The sequence below is a fragment of the Cucumis sativus genome, chromosome 3 (genome assembly GCF_000004075.3).
Source record: "Cucumis sativus cultivar 9930 chromosome 3, Cucumber_9930_V3, whole genome shotgun sequence".
Taxonomy (NCBI): Eukaryota; Viridiplantae; Streptophyta; class Magnoliopsida; order Cucurbitales; family Cucurbitaceae; genus Cucumis; species Cucumis sativus.
The window spans coordinates 21,401,521-21,410,242 of NC_026657.2; the positions used below are offsets into that span (position 1 = coordinate 21,401,521).

Consider the following 8,722-nt stretch of genomic DNA (forward strand, 5'->3'; position numbering starts at 1 on the left):
TATGGATTATAGAAAACCCTAAACAAAAAATATATATATATATGTGTGTGTGCGTGTGTGTGTGTAAATTTGATAAAAGTAATTAAGAGTAATATGCCTTTCATATATGTATTTTTTTTTTTTTTGGGATGAAAAAATTAATTATATGTTTCTTACGAAAAGCTTTTATGTGTTTATGTAGAATTTTTGTTTTTAAAGTATTGAAAATTTTATTTTTAGCTTTTCATTCAAACACTTACAATTAGTAATCATATTATATATATATATATATATATGTTTATGAGAGTGATATAGCCCCCCCACCACATTTATTAATATCCGAAAAGATAACAAATTGTGTTCATTAAGATAATAAATGTTCATAAAGAAAGAAAGCATTTTCTTGGATTTTGTATAATATAGGTTGTTCTTGGAATTATTGGATCCACTAGTCAAATTGGACATAATTTTTAATCATGGATAATAGTAAAAAAAATCCCTCAATTATGAAACGCATTATTGGCGGCTAAACCAACTAATCAATCCAAATAAAAGTACTAATTTAATCTACTAATAAATAATAAGAAAACGTAGGGATTTGTATCACGTTTTACTTTATTTTTTCTTTTTCTTTTCCATATTTATTAAAAATCGTCATATTAGAAAAAAAGAAAAAGAAAAAAAGAAAATGGTTGGTGAAGGTCAAAGCCATCCAATGGAGACAGAATAATATAATAGGGGGAAATGCATGGAATGGACAGTCAATTGAGGTAGACTCTTCTTCTTTTCTTAATGGGTCCTATTTTCATTTTTAAATTATTCATCTTTTCTTTTTGTTGTTTTAATTGAGCAATTGGGAACCCTTTAATAATCTTTTTGTTTTCTTTCAAATCTATTGGAGTGTGCTACTTTAACAATAATTTGGATTATTGGGATCAAAGTAATTGGAAATTCTGAGTCCAATCCAAGTTAACTCAATTTCAAATTTGAATGACCCTCCACTAATTTTAATATAGATTTTTTTAAAATAGGTAAAATAAATTATGTTACAAAATATTTATAAATATAATAAAATACCATTATCTATGACCAACCATAAAATTTTGCTACACTTATAAATATTTGTTTAATAGTTTTTTTTTTCACTTAAAACCATTATTCTAAATATTTATAGAAAAATTAGGTCTAAATAAAGTTAATTTAGTCATCTAACTAATTAAGTTAACCTAGATAATTAAACATTAATTATGTGACATCATCTACCAACTCTAATAGTGAAAATGTTTCTTCTTCTCTAGAGGTCCTAAAATTTAATAGAGATTTAGGTTGGTTAAGTTAACAAATTAACAAATTAAAGAAGTACTTTTTTTTGTTTTGTTTTTTTGGATAATAAGATTGTTTATATTTATATATAAACGTTGACCAAGTGAATGCAAATGGAAAAGTAGGAAGATTCGTTATGACTTTCGGATTTGAAACTTTGTTCATATACATAAATGTCTTTATATTCCCAATTATGCAAAGTGCATTTAATTTCATGTTATGTCATATGTGGAATACTGCTTCCTCTTCTTCTCTCAATTCCATGCTCCTCTCTCCATCCTCGTTTCCACATTACAACAGGTACCAATTCAATGCTTTTTATTTCATTTAACAAAGTTTTTTCTTTCTTCATTTAATTAATAAGCTTTCTATTTTTTTATTTATTATAGTTTGGTAGAGTTTCTATACACTACTCTTCCTTTTAACTTTTTTATTTGAAATTTGAGAATGATTTTTTTTTTTTTTTTACTTTGTTTAGAATGGTGAAGATTTAAATTGAATGTATATAAAGTTTTGTGTATCAATAAAACAGTAACGAAAAAAAAGGAAAGTTAGAGAATTTATTACTACAAGTTTTAATTGAAAATTAGAACACTACAAGAATAAATAAACAATTATTCCTTCTAAAGTTCCATCTGTTGAACCTGATTTGAAAGTCATTTTAAATTTCAAATTATCCTCTTTCTTCTCATAATAAATATCTTAATTCATAACAAAATAAATTTGATAAAATATTTACTTTTTTAGTGATTTTTGATGGAGTGTAAATAGTTTGTTATTTTTTAAAAGTTTATAAAAAAAATATAATATTTGATAAAATATTTACCCTTCAAATTAAATTTTATATTTCTGTGGTTTAGAAAGGTAAATAGTTTATCAATTTTTTCTATTTTTTTTTAAATTCCTCTAAAAATTAATAATATCTATCTATATTTATAAACTTCAAACATATATCACTTAAAAACTTAAAACTAATAGTTTTTTTTTTTCTTCCAGTGATTACATGTTGATTCTAAATGAAATCAATGGAAAGTTATAAACTATTTTAAGTGTTTAAATTAATTTACTTCTTCAACAGTTTAGGATTTAAGTTAATATAAACATTAAATTTGAGATTAATACACCTCAGAGTGCATTATTGTTTTTAGAAAAATAAATAAATATGGAAATCATTTTATGGTTTATTAGTAAAAAATATCACTAATATCAATTTTTTTCAATCTGATTGGATATATATCCAATCGATAATGTTACTGATAGGTATGTACTTAAATTAACTCATAAATTGAAACAAAGACAGAGTTTCACCAAATTTTTTTTCTTGTTTTAGATGATTGAATATGTTTTGATATATAGTTATTGAAGTATTTCTTTTTCATAAATATTACATTCGTATTGAAAGGAAGGGGTAAAATTCGCATGAGTTTTTTCACTATAAATTATTAATTTCATGCACTTAGCTTTTTACCTCGATTTTTGACATCACTACCTTTAACAAATGGTAATTTTATTGTTAGTTTTAACTTTGTTTATCCATTAAGCATAAGCTTGATTAATTCACAAATAATGGATTAAATAAATATTTGAAAATTCACAAATTTCAACAAAAGTCAAAAGTCCAGTTTTAGTGCTTTTTTTTCTTTTAAGTTTGTTAGTTTCTTACAAATATGTTTTACATTCATCAAATTTATGTACATGCAAAAAAAAGAAAAAAAAAAAGAAAAGAAAAACATGCACACAATTGATCTTCTAAAATTTATGATAGAGTAAAATTATGATACTTATTTAAATGTATGATATAGGTTGGACTAGTTTTTCGATCAAAATACAATATCTAATTTAATGAAATTGAAAGTTTGGAGGGAATACTTTTACATCTTTCTAAAAAATAAAATGAAATAGATTTTAAAAATAATAATATCAAAAGTTATTTACATAGTTACAATATTTTCATTAATACTTGGACTATATATATATATATAATACAATACTTGGATCGTGTTCAAGTACTTAAATTGAAAGTCCAGGTTTAGAAAAAGTAATCGTAATTTACACCACTTAAAATTGATGAATGCTTGGTTTAGAAAAATATTTTAGATCCACTAAATTACTATTGGAAAGTGATCTCCCAAAAATAATGGTTTGTTTTTTAAGATGTGTTTTCTTTTATCATTTTTTTAAAAAAATCATTTGCTATTGAATACGCCTTTAATTTCAATCACGTTTACTCATTCTATATACAATTTTCATATCATTAAATTAGTTTTGAGAAATTAAAAAACCTGTATTTAAAAAAAGTGATCTTAACTATATCACTTTCCAGCCAGTCCTAGGTGAATGGACCAAAATTAGTTCATACTAATTTTGAAATTTGTTATTTTCAGAACCTTGTTAGGCTGTTTTAATTTAAGCCTATTAATTATAAGGTTATTCTCTTATAAAAACCCAGTTCTTGGACTTTCAAATAAACTCATTAACAACGACAAGAAATCGTTTGGTTTAAGGATTATCACTATTAAATTAGAGTTATGGTAACCCAACCCTTGTTTGGAAAAGGGTTATCATAACCTTGTTTTAAGTTTATCATAACCCATCTCCAATCTCTCTCTTCTTTCTCAATCCATTTTCAACTTTCCACGGTTTTATTATTTCATTTTTATTAAAAAAATTACTATTTTATTTATGAAATATTTTTTTAATTAATTTAATAATTTTAAAATAATATAATTTTAAATTTTATTTTATTTACAAAATTAATTTTAATTAAATACTAATTATGATTAGTTTACGTATTTAGCCCTCATATTTAAATCTCTTTTTTAATTTTATTATTTCATGTTTTTTATTTATTTTTCTTCTTTGATTTGTTTTTCACTTTTCAAATATTTTATCTATGCTATTTCCGATCAATTTCTAAAAAAAATGATTTTTATTAAATTTATAAAAAAAAGTCAAAACAATATCAAATCGTACGATTTAATATTAAATTAAATAATTTTTAAATTTTTAAATAACCTACTAAATGTATAACAAAATTTTGTTTTTTTAAAAGTATTTAAACTTTAATTATATAAGAAATTAAAAAAAAAACAATTTATTGTCCAAATTTGATTTAAGATTGGTTTGAATTAAACTTTGAATCTAAATATTTAATCAAATTATGCTCATACTTTTCAAAATGTACTTTATTTTCCTTTCTTCTTCTTTATTTTTATATCTTTAGTTGATTTATTATATTTTTTTATCATTTTTGTTGCTCCATGAATAAACTAAATATTGAGCCATTTAAAAAGAGAAAAAAAAATATAATGTATAGGTAAGAAAAAAATGTGATTGTTTTATCTTTAAAAGGAAAAACAGTGATTTATTCAACCGTAAGGAAACTCAAAAAAATGTTGAAAATTTCATGTCGTATTTAAAGAAATTAAATATACAAAAATTGTGAATTGAAGTTAGAATATGAATTTTTTTGGAAAAAATTAATAATTTATTTGCACGAAATAATTACGTCAAAAAGTTAAAAATTGACATTGTATTTTAAAAATGACTGAAAAATGTTTTACGAAAATAGCACATTTCAAAAAATTAGTTATACGAAATTTGTGTATTTGATTTAGAATACAAATTTCTTTAAAAAATTAATAAATTATTTACCCGTAACAATTACGTAAAAAATGTTGGAAATAGACGTCACATTTAAAGAAATTACTGAAAATTATTTTACGAAAATAGGATAATTTGGTAAATTAAATATATGAAATTTGTGTTGGATTTAGAATACGAATTTTAGAAAAAAAAAATATGAAACAATAAATTTCATAACACTACCTACATGACCCTTCATAATACATAACCCTTTCCCGAAACACATTTTATTAGAATCACCTCATAACTCTTCCTATATAACTTCTCTTCCAAATATATAACTTCTCTTCCAAACAAGTATTATAAATAATTCTCGTAATCTTTCTAACTAACTTATTCCATCCCACGATTATTAATAATGTTTTCCTTTTCATAATTCCACTTTCCTTAGTTTTTTTCCTCCAAAATTTTCTTTTTCTCCAAACATGAGTAGATCAAATTAAACCTAACCCATGTAAACTTGATTAGCATTTTATTTATCCTATAGTAAGAGAAATTTATAAAATTAAAAAAAAAACGTTTTATTTTTCTTTTTCAGGAAGTTAGGTTGTTGATTTGTTAAGAATGAGAGGTAAAAGAAGGAGAAAATAAAGAGCAAATAAAAAATGCATAATTATACTTTTTCCAATTAATTGTTTGTGTATAGGAGGTCAAATTAGAAATAGGTGAAAACCAAAGGTTTAGACATTAGTTCTTTTTAATAACCTAATAATGCCTATGTCCAACATATTAAGATATGTGTTCAATTTGGTCGTATTTCAAAGTTCTGTTATCCCATTATTTTAAAAATCAATGTTAAGACTTTCTTTTTTCTTCTTATCTCTTATGTACGTATATTAAATTACCTAACTCAATATTGACTTTGATTATATTCTTTTCACATCATCATCATACACCACCAATAATCGCCCTTCATAAATCACCCTTCATATGTTTGGACTATTTCTTTCCGAGTAGGTATGCTAACTATTGTAATTTCTTAGACTTATTTGCCTACATTTTGTTCATTTCTCAAACAAATTAAAATTATATATATATACTTACTTTGGGGATTGTGTGGTTGCACATTCACTTTTTCTTCCTCCTTACTATGTTTCAAAATCTAAAAACTTTATTCTTACTAAGAATGCGCTCAATTTTAATTCTTAAAAACATAACACCTTAGTGAGTTCGAATTAAATAGAGGACTGGAAATGATGATGATCAAACTAATTTAAAATAATGTGACTATTTTAGGTATGTGATAGGACAAAAAGTTCTATTTTATAAAAGATAAATGAAAATAGGAAGAAGCCAGAATAGTAGAGAAGCTAATGTGAGAGTTAATCACACAATCGAATGAAAGTAAAGAATAAGTTCAAAAGAATAAATTGTTAAAAATAAAAACGGTTTATTCATCATCTAAGTATTATTTTTTTATGTCATCAATGATTTTGTTATGAATAAAATGGAGCAAACTAATAGGAACAAAGTGTTAGATTTTGAGCTAGGAACCAAAATGATATTTTTCTCTTAGTTTTTTTAATAATGTCACATAATCTTTGCTATAGGTTATAGATTAAAAATAGTTTTAGTCCCTAATTTTTCATAATATGTAATACATATATATATTGCTATCGAATTTTAAACAAACATAAAATATCACCTCCTACGATTTCTCTCATCAAAACATAAAATATTATTATTCAACTTACAATATTAAAAAATCAATATGACATGGATTTTTCTAACACATCATAGATGAATGGTGACTGATTAATCAATAAATCACTACAAGAAAAACCCTCTACTATGACATTTATTTATATCACAAAATAGAGGGAGGAAAAAAAAATGTCACGAAAAGGAAAAAAACGCGTTTTTGGCGAAAAAAGACGGAAATTTTCGAAAAATATTTTTCACGACAGTTATTTGATGTCATAAAATAGAAATAAAATAATATATTTAATATATGAAAAATAATAACTGTTTTAGGGATTTTTAACCTATTCCCTTCTCCCATTTCTTTCGTCTTTCTCTCATTTTGCCTCTCCTTTCAGCTTTCTCCCCTTTCGCCTCCCCTTTCACCTTTCTCCCCTTTCGCCTCCCAATCTCCGAACTCCTTGAACTCTCTTCTCCAGATGACAACGAGGTCCATCATCGGCACTGCCCCCTCGTGGCCATCTCCCCACTCCAACGCCGCCTGTACCTCTTCTACTACACAACGAACGGGCTACGACCACTCTTTGGAGTCTACCATTGAAGCCTCCAAATCTCGCCTTTCTCAGATTCGTTCCACCTCTTATCCTCATTTCCAAAAGGCAATTGTAATTTCTTCATCCCTTATTATTACTATTGTTTTTTTTTACCTCTCCTGTTGTTCTTTGTTTAGTTTCCAATTAAGGATGAATGTTAGTTTAGGTCTCTAAGAGAAAGGGTTGAAAGGTTTTGAGTCGTTACTCTCTGTACTTTTATTTGAGTAAGTCATCCTAAAAAAGATACTTTTATAGCATTTGAATAAAGCTTTAGGCTATTTGCTAGATTGCAAAGTGGTTTCTGGATACAAAATCCCATGGTCGAAATTTAAGAAGAATCGAGTTCTTGCTCCTGTCGATTTTTTCAATTAAACTTGAAACTCAATTCTCAACATTGCATCTAAGATATGTTCTTCACAAATTTTTGTATTTATTTCTTAATTTTTCTAGATTTCTGGCTGCCACTAAGTAAATGAATATTCTTTCTTTTGTGTTGCCCACCAATTGTTTGATGAAATGCCCATAGGAGGAAATCTTGATTATTGAATGTACATAGGAGGAAATCATTTTAGAATGTTATTATAGGGGAATCCTGGTGAACTAGATTTTATTTTAATAGTTCTAATTTTATTAGTTAACTTTCTTTTGAGGTAGGGGATAAGACCATTTGAATAAAATTTTGATTAGTTAAAACATAATCCTAATTCTTTATGATTAGTTATCATATTTTTGCTTGGAGAATATTGACTTTTTGTTGATACTTAAATCATGTTCTTAGTGATGGTGCCAGTTCCTTCCCATTTCCCTACTCCTTCTCTCTAGTGTGTGTGTTTGCTTTGATCAATTAATGTGGTACATATCTGGTGGTATTTTACTTAGGTTTGTGATTTTGGACTTTCACGCTTGAAGTCCTTTATCAAACTCCTTTTAAAGGTAAAGTTTGTTGTAAACTCTTTTGAAAAACTTGTTTTAATTAATTAAATTTATGTTTCAAACTTTGAATTTCTCCCTAATATATATGTATATATGCTTGTAAATTAAATTTAATTAGATTAATCGAACAAGATTTAAGGACGTATAATTGGACATTTTGACCTTTTTAACAGTCATTTGTTCTTCACATGTGAGTAAATAATTGTTAATTCCCCTCTATTGTGAAACTCATTTTATGTTATAAACAAATTTAGATGCTAAATCATTTGAGTTGATAGTGATCATAATATAATATATGATTATAATTACAATATTGTTGTTGTTTGATTATTTTGTACATATAGGGTGTGATACTTCAAATCCTAATTTATTTTGATCTTGTTATATGTATACTTTTCTAATTCAAAAGTTAGATCAATATATGTATATATATGTGTTATGTATTAAAAATGTTAAAAACACGACACTTCTTTTGTCTAAATTTTAGCTTTCTTTATAACTAACTATTCATTCTTTTTTGGGAATATTTTGGAAAATGTGGGAAATTACATATTACTGCATGTTTGATGGGCTTAAAAGCTGTACAAGCCAAGGTGTGAAGTAGAAAC

The 8,722-nt window shown here is 25.1% G+C and overlaps 1 long non-coding RNA gene across 1 annotated transcript; it reads left to right on the forward strand.

Annotated features, from left to right (window-relative positions):
• Positions 1 to 1,517: 1,517 nt before the first annotated feature.
• LOC116402579 lies at positions 1,518 to 7,534 on the forward strand. Its single transcript, XR_004215025.1, has 2 exons — positions 1,518 to 1,602; positions 5,486 to 7,534. It is a non-coding gene; the product is annotated as an uncharacterized LOC116402579 (long non-coding RNA).
• The last annotated feature ends 1,188 nt before the right edge of the window (positions 7,535 to 8,722 follow it).